Source organism: Bactrocera tryoni, chromosome 5, assembly GCF_016617805.1.
Source record: "Bactrocera tryoni isolate S06 chromosome 5, CSIRO_BtryS06_freeze2, whole genome shotgun sequence".
In the NCBI taxonomy this organism is placed as follows: Eukaryota; Metazoa; Arthropoda; class Insecta; order Diptera; family Tephritidae; genus Bactrocera; species Bactrocera tryoni.
The window spans coordinates 70,441,793-70,454,804 of NC_052503.1; the positions used below are offsets into that span (position 1 = coordinate 70,441,793).

The 13,012-nt window shown below is 32.4% G+C and overlaps 1 long non-coding RNA gene across 3 annotated transcripts in view; it reads right to left on the minus strand.

Moving 5' to 3' along the window:
- The window catches only part of LOC120777640, a 54,436-nt gene extending 41,424 nt beyond the window's left edge, over positions 1 to 13,012 (minus strand). The window contains exons 1-3 of one of the 3 annotated variants that reach the window (XR_005705523.1): positions 12,755 to 13,012; positions 12,392 to 12,624; positions 11,359 to 11,766 (exon numbers count right to left, since the gene is read on the minus strand). This is a non-coding gene — a long non-coding RNA (uncharacterized LOC120777640). Of the gene's footprint in view, positions 1 to 11,358; positions 11,767 to 12,387; positions 12,625 to 12,754 lie in introns of all 3 variants that reach the window. The other 2 variants (XR_005705522.1, XR_005705524.1) reach the window with 2 other exon arrangements.

Below are 13,012 nucleotides of genomic sequence, written 5' to 3' on the forward strand. Positions count from 1 at the left end.
TGGCATTGACATTGACTTCCTACATATTCTTATGGTGAAATAATTTTTAAAAATATTTACCGTTTTCGCATAAACATTTTCCGAGTTCCTAAGTATACATTAATATAATGAATAAATATTCAATATTTTTATAATTTTTTTTAAATACTGGGCAGAATTTTCGAAGCAATATAATAAAAACAATATACATTAGTATAGATCATACTTAAATAATATTAAGATGCCTTGAATAAAGTACTATAAGTCAACAAGTACCCTACATTCATTCTGAATTTAAAAGCATGATGTAAAATTAACATATTGAAACAATACTGTAAAAGTAACATTTTGAATTTAAAACAAGGCTGTAAAATTAACATACAATACCAAATTATTACAGCAGACTGTAAACGGACAGCGCAAAAGAACAAACGGAAATATGAGTAGAGAGAGTAGATAATTTATTGCTGTCTTAAAAACTATGAAAAGAAATACTAAAATAATTAAAAGGGGAATTTAAAAAAACCCACGCATTTGCAAATATTGAAACAAATAAAAACAATATTGAACAAATAAAAACAAACTACATATTTTCAAACAAATACCATGACGTCAATTTCAATATAACAATTGATGGCAGTGAAAGCAATTGTTAAAATATTTGTGAAAATATTGTTTAATAAAATTAAATAGGTATATTAGATAAATATGAAATAAATTATTTGTCAAATGTCATAACTAAACAACAAATTAAGCGTTTCGGTAAAAATAATGTAACAATTGGCCCACTTGTATTTCATTCTAAATATTTGAATAACCAATTTATCTATTTATACCATTATTACTATTTGAAAAATATTTATACTATTTAAAAAAATAAATGAAAATTTGACGCAATTAATTTTAAAGCACAATCACGATATTTACTCATTCAATAAAATGGGTTTTGGAAAACAAAAATATTTACGAGGAGAAAAACTGTACCAATGGGTCTAATATTGGGATTAAGATAATATAAAAAACGTATAATTTTCTGAACCTGTATAGACTGTATTTATTTAAGAGGTTAAATTTAACCTTCTTCCAATTGGAAATTCTAAGTATAGCCAGGTTCTTCTCCACCTGCTCTTTCCAACGGAGTGGAGGTCTTGCTCTTCGTCTGCTTCCTGCGGCGTGTACTGCGTCGAATACTTTCAAATCTGAAATGTTCTCGAAGAGGAAGAGCTCCATTGTAACGAGTCTTATACAACAGCTCAGAGAATTTCAGGATTTTTACCATCCCTGCTGCCCAATATCGCTTAAATGGGAGCATTAGGAGTAGTGAAATATATCCCGCATTATACTCTGCATTCCGTCGAATACACTTTTCCAATTTTCTGAAAGTGGAATCTTCAGAGTAGATGACCTGAGATGATCCCTACCATATAAATATGTTTGCCTAAAAATAGAAGCTTTTTTGTCTACCAATCATCATCTATCATGTGTTGATAGTATTCCAATGCATGCGGGGTTTCTGTAGTGCCCAATGCTTCAAACCATACTTGAAGAAGCTAAAATGTCTGGGGTAACTTAAAAAATCGTCATTTCGTGAAGAAATTAACAAATTTTCCAAACTTCCAAAGGGGTTTTAATCGGCTTTTTAGGACGCTTCTAAAATTAACAGAAATTCAGACTAAAATATCTCTGAACATACGAATTTATCGAAATCTACTACAGAACTATTAGTACTCTGTCAATATTTTTTATTAATATAATGCAATTTAAGTTCGCTAAAAATGAAATAAACCTGCAACAACAACACTGTCATAAAAATAGTGTCACTTTGAGTATGTATGAGTTTTGGGTAGACCTTAATTTTTCATTGTATAAACACTAAATAAACTGGAGCATATTAACTGGAACTGTATGTGTGTGCAATTTGTGAATGTAATGAAAATTTTCTAAGAAAAATACATACATACATATAAAACAACTTAAAAATTTTCACATACAAAAGTGTTTTTCTTTTCAACCATATTTACAAATAAACACACATATGAGTTTTCCACACACTTGGTTAACACGCACCGAAAGCAAGTAAGCCAGTGCTTCGTGTAGGCGCTTCACGTCCAAGTATTCATTTATATGCCAGGCGGCGCATACAAAAATTTAAAAAGGAAAACCTTGTAAGTGCCAATGTATGGCACTTTCACTTTTCCCCCAGCATCATTACGAAGTGGAAGTGATGGAGGGGATTGGACAGCGGCAGCAGCCAATATAATACGCGCCGACTCGTCAATGAATACACAACCACATAAGTTAAAAAAAAACGACGAAAAGGAATTATGATGGAGCCACTTAAAAACGGAGCAAGAGTTTGGAGCGTTCCAAGTGCGCTACCAAAGCAAAAATGAAATAAAAGAATAAAGCAAGCAACAAGGCGCAAAAGCTGAGTCAATAGATATGCGAGTAGCCACAACGGATGATGAAGCCGCGAGTAGCAGGCGCATGTGGTGTGCAGAAGGTGAAGTAAAAAACAATGCAAGCAAAATTTGTTTGCTTTTTGGAAAAGGAGAAAGAGCGCGACAGCGACGTCGACGCCGACATAGCACTAAAAATAGAACAAACGCCGTGCATGCAAACGTCGAGGAGGCATTACGGCACTACGTTCGAAGCTGAGGATTACCCGCGCGAAACTGTTGGGCGCGCACTTTGATTGTGTTGAGTATTCACATATAAGCAGGTGCTTACATACACACATACAGCATACGTGCATACATATATGCATATTTACAGCAGAGTTACGCTGACAAGGTGGAGTGGGTAATGCGACAATTAGGGAGCACAATGAAGCAACTAAAAAAATTAAGAAAAAATTAAAAAAAAAAATATTTAAGAAATCATTGCAAACCAAAAACTCGACAAAAGCGATAAACGTAAGTGGTTTTGTACTGCGTGAAGTCGCACGGCAAAAAATGTACTTTGAACGTATAATTGAGTGCAATGACATATACACACTATTATCTACATATAGAAATGCTTATATAAGCATAAGTTTCAGTATAATTCAAAAGTAGCGCAATCTATGTCATATCGCAAAAGACCCCCGGCTTTTTTATGTGTGTGTGTATATATGTATATGTACATATATACATACCTTGTGCTTCACATTAAAACTCCATTGTTTCTTATTATTCTGCATTTCTGTTTCATTTTCATGGTTTGCTTTTATAGTTTAGCTTGCTTATAGCGTGACCGCGTAATCGCGTCTATTTGTTTTTTTTGTCTGTTTTTGTATTTTTTTGGTTTAAAATGTTAGTGAAAATTTTGATGAAATTAATTAAATCTTGCAAACGTTCTATTCTCCCCATTTGTCGGAACTACCGATAACGGACCCAAGAGCCCGTTCCTATTACAGTCGTATCTAAGTAACCGGAACGAACACGGATTTTTATCCGGTCAAGGACTGACAACTCGGCCCCATTTCTTGAAATTACTTTAGTAATGTTTTCTGCCGCTATAACAACAACAACTAGTATAGCATGTAGCTGTCATACAAAATCATCATCAATGTATATTTTATTGTAAACTGAAAGACATATTTCATAAATTCTAAGTAAGAAAGTTCGTTTCAGTTTTAATTGGTTCGTTGGTTAGTTGATTGAAAAGGCGTCAAACCGCAGGCGGCCTAAACTACGTCATCATTAGGCCCATTTTACTCATTGTGATTAGTGAATTAAGCCTTATCCAGCAACTCAGTAAATTTGGTTAAAAAAAACTGATTTATACCTTGGGTCCAGTGTTTCAAACAAACCACTTTACATTCTCTAAAGGTGTGATCTTAAAGATTCCCTTTTGCTTGGAAATAGAAAATTTTTGGCCTGTCAACAATCATAAAAATTAACTTTGTGGTATGTCCCGTGTTCCTAATGACTTGAGGTGTTACTTTACACCCTTGAAGGATCTGAATGGCCTGGGCAGCTTAGTGGAATTGTACTCCCAACTGCTCGCGAGCAAGCGAATTCTTCTGTCTTTTCATCTCCTTACCTTCCTATATAACTAGAAAGGCATTGCCAGTAGCATAACTCAACGCAATAAGACTTAATATTGGCTCTACAAATAGCCTTAAATGCTGCTTGACTGTCCTGAAGATGGTTTATGAACTTGCTGGTTAAAGCAGAAACCCACTTGGCGGTTATACCCGCAATTTCGGCTTGAAAAACTGAATTGTATCCATTTAGTTTAAAGCTACCTTCTGCTTTTGGACTTTTTCTAGACTCCTCACCTCTTAATTGTACATAAAAGCTCTCTGCTACCAACGTTTTGGCATAATTCTTATAAAAATTATTAAATTAGCAAACAATAAGAATGTGATTTTAAAATACAGAAATGTGTGTACCTAAATCCATGTTATATAATTAACATTGAGTCAACAGACTTTCCACCGGGGCTCATATGTCTCCGGTTTAGCTTTTGTTTGCCTACTTTGATTACGCACACTTTTATATTAAATACATTTCTACGCACATACACACATACATATACATACATATCTAGATACATGTACATATATTGTTGGTGAGATTTTTTAACATCAAGCAAACGACCCTTAACAAAGGAAATCACATTTATAATATATGTACATATGTATTTATTTGCATGTGTAATATATAGGCGCGTATGTTCACGCATTCATAAGAGCATAAAGCCATTTATCTGGACTTAGCTTCCGTCCTCATAATTTCTTTGCGCGAATCACTTTTCATGTTTAAAATGCTTGAGTATATGTAAAATTTTTGAAAAAAAAGGAAATAAATGTATGTCCCGTATTAAATTATATACAATATACATATGTATGTATATATGTATATATAAAACATTTTTAAGTAGTCATAAATCGCCAGTATTTGTGAGATGTCTATAGTTAGCATGCACTTAATTGTAACAAAATACTGTGTACTATTAATAATTAATTATAAATACAGAAAAATTAAAATTTTTTAATAAGTGAATTATTTACAAAAATATTATATTTTTAACATTAATTTTTAATTAACATTTTGAATACATTTTCAATATTTTGAAAACTTTAAATGAAAGTGAATTTTAATATTAAAAAAATTCAAAAAAAATGTTTTTTAATATTAAAATTCATTTTGATAAAAAAAATTCAAAATATGTATATTCAAAAATTTTGTTTTTGAATTTTTTTGTGTTAAAAAACTTTATTAATTTTTTTTTTATTTTTTTAATAAAGTAAATTTTAACATAAAAAATTCCAAAAAAATATTTCGAATATATTTTAAATATTTTGAAAATTTGTTTCATCAAAGTGAGTTTTAATATAAAAAAAATTAAAAAAACAATAAAATTCAAAAAAATATTTTTAATATTAAAATTTATTTTAATAAGAAAATTTCAAAATATTCAAAATATATTTAAAATTTTTTTATTATTAAAAATAAAATTTAAAAAATATTTTTTAATAAAAGTGAATTTTAACATACAAAATTCTAAAAAAATATTTCGAATATATTTTTATATTTTAAATATGTTTAAAATTTTTTTATCAAAACGAATTTTATTACTAAAATAATTTAAAAAATATTTTTAATACTAAAATAAAATAAAAAAATATTTTTAATATTAAAAGATTTTATAAAAAGATATTAATATTAAAAACTTCATTTTAAAAATTCATTCAAGAGCAATTTCAAAAAAAAAGAAAAGAATATGTATGTATATTTTAGGCAATTTTTGCATAAAATACATAAGGATCTTCGGCACACGATGCCTTTGTTATACTTTTAAATAATGCTATAATACAGTTTTCTGATTTTTTGCCGATTTTCTTTTCATTCATCATTTTTATACTAAGACGTCGGTATACAAAAACTTATTTACATATGTATAAACACAAATACATGTATCACATTGATTTTCATATTGCATTTTGCACATTTTATTTTTATATCGCTGGCTTCATCTGCGCTCAATCCTAATCGCTATGCAAACACACAAATGTATGTACATATATGTATACATACATACATATACATATGTACGTGTTTTTATCGCCAACATTACCCCTAATTTGTTTCGTAAACAAACAAGCAACGGCAGTTTCATTCAAGCTCATTTATTCATTCAAGCTCAATGGCGTGCACATAAAGCTCCAAAGAAGCTAATGTGATAAAATTGAATTGAAAATCTATGCGAGACTTTTGCAAAAGGAGAAAAGCAACAATATATTTAAATGCTGCGATGATCACTGAATGCTGGTCTTCCAAGTACAACATGATTTACGATTCTTTTTCTTGAGCTCAAGGCATTTTTTGTGAGAGCGTGAAAAGGTCACTTGTCACAACTAGATAACTAAAGAATTTACTTTAAAATAACATAAACTGTTAAGCATTAGTACAATCCGATGGCAATTTGTTAAATGCGACAATTTTCTGAAATATAACTCATCACTTCGTTTTGCTAAGCTTTAACCACACTCGTCCGTTTTAAAATTAAACAACGCCAAAAGCTTTTAATAAACCTTGACTAAAGTTATAGTTGGTGTAGTCAGACTTCTTGGAGACTCACTATTGGTGGAAATAAATTTTCAATAATCATATCTTTGAATGATTCACGGACTTCAAGTGCAATTTTTCATCAGTCTGTTTGTTTTTTTTTTTGCTCACCGCTGATTTCATTATTGATTAGTATTTCTCATGATTCAGAGCTAACTGATCTTCACTTAGTCACACGTTCGGAGAGCAAGCATACGTGGAGTTCAGTCATACTTGAACTTTAACTATATGTGCCTTTATTTGCTTTCATTTCCCTTACAAAATTATAAAGCGCTCAATTGTGCAATTTTTATCGATAATTCTACAGAAATTATACAGTCCAATACAAATTTATAACTAAATTGATACCATAACTAATAAATAGCACTCACTACATGATTACTAAGCACACACTTGTATAATGCTGCAAAACATTATCAAATATTTAGATGTCATTGATCTCATCAAAAGGGGGGTCCCTCATGAGAGGCTGTTCCATTGGGGGCGCACAGCTCTGAAGAGGGATGGTTCGCCTTCTCACTTTAGCTTGCCTTGTTCTTTGGCTATCCAGAGGATACCTCGTCTAAGACCGGAAGTCGTGAGTTGCTTGAGCCATATGTTAAAGAATCGTTTCTTCTGGCTAGGTCATGTCGTCCAGCTCTGAATGTATTCGACGCAGTACCCGCCAGGGGAAGCAGACGAAAAGCAAGACCTCTACTCTATTGGAAAGGTGGAGAAGAACTTGACTACACTTGGAATCTTCAGTTCTTGAAATTTTAAAGTAACTTCTTTATAGACTTGTCTACGTACGGATCTAGCCATATCGCCAAAGCTCAATTTTTAAAATTCGAAACTAAAAAAATAGTAAAAATGTTATTTTTTTTCAGTTAGTATCCATTTTTTCCAACTCCGGATATTGCGCTATTATTGTAGAATAATTTTTTTTTTCGGTATGAGATTGCCAGGCGGGTCACGTGCCAATTTTTCGAAGTGGCATGCCTGAAGACTAGAATAACCCTTTAAGTCAAATATACTATGTCTCTGATATCTACAAAAGAGAACTTTTATGGCAGACAAAAATACTGCAGTGTGTATATGGACTTCATAACAGTCTTCTACAACTTTAGCAGTTGAAGCGCATTACTTCAGTTCCAATTTAATATCAGTGGCAACCCTCTATTGTTTATTTGTTTACCTACATTGAAAATGCCTTCGCGCGTAAAAGATTATATCCAACACAAGTTGAAACCCACTATATAATTTTTTTATATGTTTAGCTGTAATTCTTTATAATTTGTTGAGTTCATAACTCATGATAAAATCAAAGGTATTGACAAAGAGCAGTAGATTAGTTTTAAGGCGTAATAGCAAAAACCCCAAATGCAAGCTGCTTCTGATAAGCATTTAGTTAGAAAATAATGCACACAATGCCATTACTCAATGCAACAATTTCAATTTATTAGCACATAAATGACAAACTATGAAAGAAAAATTAAAGCGCAATCTACCCTGCTAAAAAGTGAGTATGCATGCATTGTAGATATGTATGTTCTTTTAAGGGGGTATTCTGGTCTAGAAATTTAAAAAAATCGAATTTTTTTTTATATTTTCAAAGTTTAAATATTCAAGAATATTTGTACAAAAGGATTTTTCAAAATTCGAATTATTTTCGGAGATATAGGCATTTTTCTGACCCGGCATCCAAACTGGAACTAATCGAACAAAAGACTTTACGCGAAACTTTAAACGCGTTTTTCTCCAAACTGACTTTTTCGGAACGATACCCACGATTTCTCAAGTTCTACTAGACCGATTTACTTGAAATTTTTAAAGAGTCTTCTTTATAGGCTTGTCTATGGTTGAAACTAGCCCATCCCCAAATTTTTATTTTTATTATTTTTAAAAAATTCGAAATAGTCAGAAAAAGTGATGCAAAAAAACTTTTTTTTTCAGGCAGTCGCCATTTTGTGAAAAAAATTTTTCCCACTTTTCCGTAGTTCCGGCCATTACGACATTCTAGATTAATCATCTTTTTTTTTGTTTCAGATAACTAGGAGGGTTGAAATCATGGGTATGGTCACTTGGAAATTTTTAGAGACCCCCCACTTCGTCAGCTCATAATTTTTGAAATTTTTTACTTTTTTTAGTTTTTAATTTTTTTCTGTACTCTTCTAAAATTAACAAATAACTAATAAAAAAATGGATACTAAAAATATTAATTGCCTTTTTTTTACGACACTTTAAAAATTACCTGAAATTCATGCTTCTAGACCAGAATACCCCCTTAAGATTCGTGCTGCTAAATCCGATTATTTCAATACCACAAAAATAATGATAAGACATTCCCTTGCTAAAGGTATTAAGAGATTTCTCAGTATCAGTCGGTCCTATTATTTAGCAGCTGTTATTCGATTGCACAGCTATTTAGTATTGCCTCACTGCCGGCTTACTACTTTATAAAACAATTGGTTAGATGCTGTCATATTATTTTTATACCCTGAACCGGGTATACTAAGTTTGTCACGAAGTTTCTAACAGCCAGCAGAAAACATGGGAGACTCTATAAAGTAAATACATAAATGAACAGCGTGACGAGCTCAGTCAAGTTGGTCATGTTCGACACTCTTCCGTTTGTATATACCCAAACTACTCCCTCAGTTTTTGAGAGATTGTTCTGAAATTTCGCACATATCCTTTTCGACCCAAGAAGTTACTCATTTGTTGCAACCACTGTTATCGGATCACTATGGCATAAAGCTGCCATAATACATACATATACTCCACACAGTAAGCACATATGTATCGCCAACTAAAATGCAAAACAACGTATCATCAAAAAAAAAAGAAATTGAGTTTTTTATTGCTTACGATTCACTACATCATATTACATATTTTCAGCTTCCGTTGTCAGATATAACCAATTTACATAATAGGTTGTCAAAAAAGTCTTGCGGTATTTTCGCTAGTTGGCGCTGAAAGCGCGTAGTTCTAGTTTTATTCGTCGCATCGGGTCATGCTATACCTTTTTGGAAAGCTCATTTCACGCGCTAACACGTGTTTGATTGATTGTCGTTTCTGTTAAGTCGTTCGTGAGTTATAGCGTCGCAAACATGGAGCAAAATAAAGAGAAAATACGGCATATTTTACAGTACTACCACGATAAAAGCAAAAATGCATCTCAAGCCGCCGAATTTGTGCAGTTTATGGACCCGATACAGTTTCCATTTCCACCGCACAACGATGTTTTCAACGTTTTCGTTCTGGTGTAGAGGTGGTCGAAGATGCGCCACGCTCCGGAAGGCCTGTCGTCGAAAATTGCGATAAAATCGCTGCATTGGTCGAAAGAGCCGGGCATAGTTGCAGCCGTAGCATCGGCCAAGAGCTGGGCATGAGTCATCAAAAATTCATTTCAATTTCAATAAAAAAAAAATTCAATAAAAATACCGCAAGACTTTTTTGACAACCCATTATAATGATTTTATAACCAAAAGTCAAATTTTGCTACGGTATGAGTATTTTCTATTATGTCGTTTCCATCGCCTGTTAAACTAATGAAAAGTGATGTTACGTTATTTTGCATTTTAGGTGACGATATGTACAGATTTACATATATGTGCTGTTTTTTCTACTTTTTCAATTCGCAACAGAAAATAAGTGATAACTTGCATATACCACGTTTGCGAATTTGTAAAAACAATTATACGATAACAATTAACATGGGCGTGATAGTACATTTTAAACAACAACAACAACAGCAGAATAAAATAAGTACTTCAAACTAAAATGTCGGTACTTAGACTTGGTTTATGTTATTAGCTATCGTACACACATATTTTTGAAAACTGTACTTGCTTACTTATCGCTTATGCTAATTTCTTGCTACGTTCGTTGCATCAACGTAAATAATATAAAATAAATTTGCGGAAAAAATTATCAAATTATTAAGTGAACTCACTAAACCTTAAAATGATCTGATTGAATTTAGACGGAGTTGTTGTTATGGTTGTTGTAATGGATAATGCTGAGATATACGAGTACGAGTATTTTTGAGCATTTGATTTGAATTTGAATTTGAATTAAAGTTTTACAAGCCAACTTGGCATGTGTTCAGAAACAACAACTTTAAGGTCACATGAGCTCTTTTACACTACCGTAGCTATAATATCCTGCACATGTCCATATTTGATAGCATAAAACGGTATATAAATAACTTCATCTCGATTTTAATCGGTCGGTTTGTATGGCAATTATATGCTATAGTGGTCCGATCTATACAATTTCTTCAGACATTGTACCGTTAGATTATAGCATAATTTGTGTAAAAGTTCTTGGAAATACCTTGTCATATAAAAAAATTTTCCATATAAGAACTTGATTTGGATCGGTCAGTTTGTATGACAGCTATATGGTATAGTGACCCGATAACGTCGGCGCCGGCAAATGAGTAGCTTCTTAGTGAAAAAACATCGCATGCAAATATTCAGTGCGATATCTCTATAACTTAGGAAGTAGTACGCGTAAACACACACGCACGGTGTCTTTGGTCAAAGCGCTTTTAAGAAGCTATATTTGATAACTTAACTAAGAGCGCGTTAAATCTCAACAAAATTTTCGTTTTTTAATTTACGTATATACATATGTACCTAAGTACAACAATAGCAATATCTACTGCTACTTAAGTAATCCACAACTATATAAAGACTAAAGCAGCTAACTAAGTAATAACCAATTAAAAGGCAATTATTCAAATTGTCACTTTTCGTTATGTAAAGTTTATGACACTCGCTGACTAAATTAAGAATTTCTAAAATTACTTGTATGTAAATTTGCTGCTGTGACTTACCAGATTTATTTTTAACTACGTAAGTAAGTAGACATTGTATTTGCTGTAACTGCTGAGTTTGAGACGATGACTGTTTTGTTATTATTATTTTTTCATTTCGTCTTGTATTTTTTGTTATACGCTCACACATTTACACATTGCCAGCAGAGCTCAAACAAAATTTGCTTTGGTTTTGAGCCAGATGTCAACAATATACTTGGGCACTTGTATATGCATACACTTGCTTGTACATCTACATATGTATATATCGTATATACATATATACAGCAATGAACTTTTCAGTTATTAAGCTTTGCTTTAATTCACTTACTTATGACGCCTTGTAAATAACATTCTATTATTATTACTTGTTGTTGTTATCAGCACTAGTAACGCTTATAGATTATTTGCATACAAGTATTTGCATTTCTAAAAGTCAGTTATTATTAGAAAAAGGGTGAAATAATTAATAAAGTAGCGTATAAGCTTGGCTGCTACTGAGCGCTGCATAACAAAGCGCTGCTTGCATTCGGGCACATTATAAATTAATTATACGACCACTAAATATGCATATGAGTAACAACCGGCTGCCACACCGACATTATTGCAAAACAAAATTTGTTGTTTATAAACAATAAACGAAAAACAGCCCTTAAACGGTAGCAGCGCTCAGGTGTTTGGCAGCGTTGCCTTAGACAACCGAGCGACCAAATCGACCGACGGCCTTCAGTGTACTCGTTATTGCACAAAAAGGCGAAAAGGCAAATAATTTTAGCAAGTATTGAATTTGAAAAAAGTTTCATTAATTTTTTTTATACAAAATTATATTTCTCTAATTTATTATTAAAATTATATTATTATCAATAAGAACCGCAAAGAACATAAATATACAGCAAGAACCTGCAGCGTGTTACAGCGTTTTGCCCGGCCACATGTTCGCTGCCGCTACGTCTAGGCAGTATTTACAGTTAATGACTTACAAGGTGCACACAATGCCAAAACACATTATAAATAAACAAAAGCAGAGCAAAAAATTGCACACAAGATTACCTACTCAATGCACACAAATCAAACACTTTTTCAGACTATTCACTGCCATTTAGCAAGCATAATTTACGGCGTCTAGGCATAAAATATGTTTTCCGTACTACTTTTTCCACGCACCCAACACATTTATGTATATTTTAACTTTAGGTAAACACACAACAATTATCCTAAATAATTTGTACCAAAATTCCAACGCACAACAGTTTATGCCAACACCAGTGAGAGCTCCTTTCATGTGCGCTGCGAAAGGATAACTGACATTAACGTTTTTAGTACACCGCACATTTACTCACGCGCTGTAAAGCGGTCGGTTTGTTTCGTAAAAAAAAAACAAAAAACAAAGTAAAAATTTAAAGAGCCTAGTACCTACCACTGAGCGGCGTAGCCTATGCCGATACACTGCACTATTCACGCACATACATGCATACATATGCGCTTATAATTTATATGTCGTTTAAAAACACGATAATAGCCACAAGTCAAAGTGATAATAAATATATATATGCCGCCGGAACAGCGTCATAAAAAGAATTTTGCCGATAAAAGTGTGCAATCTATATTTTGACCGCAACCCATTAGGCGCGACTACGTTTTATTTCGCTGGATATCTTATTGAGACTGAAGTGGA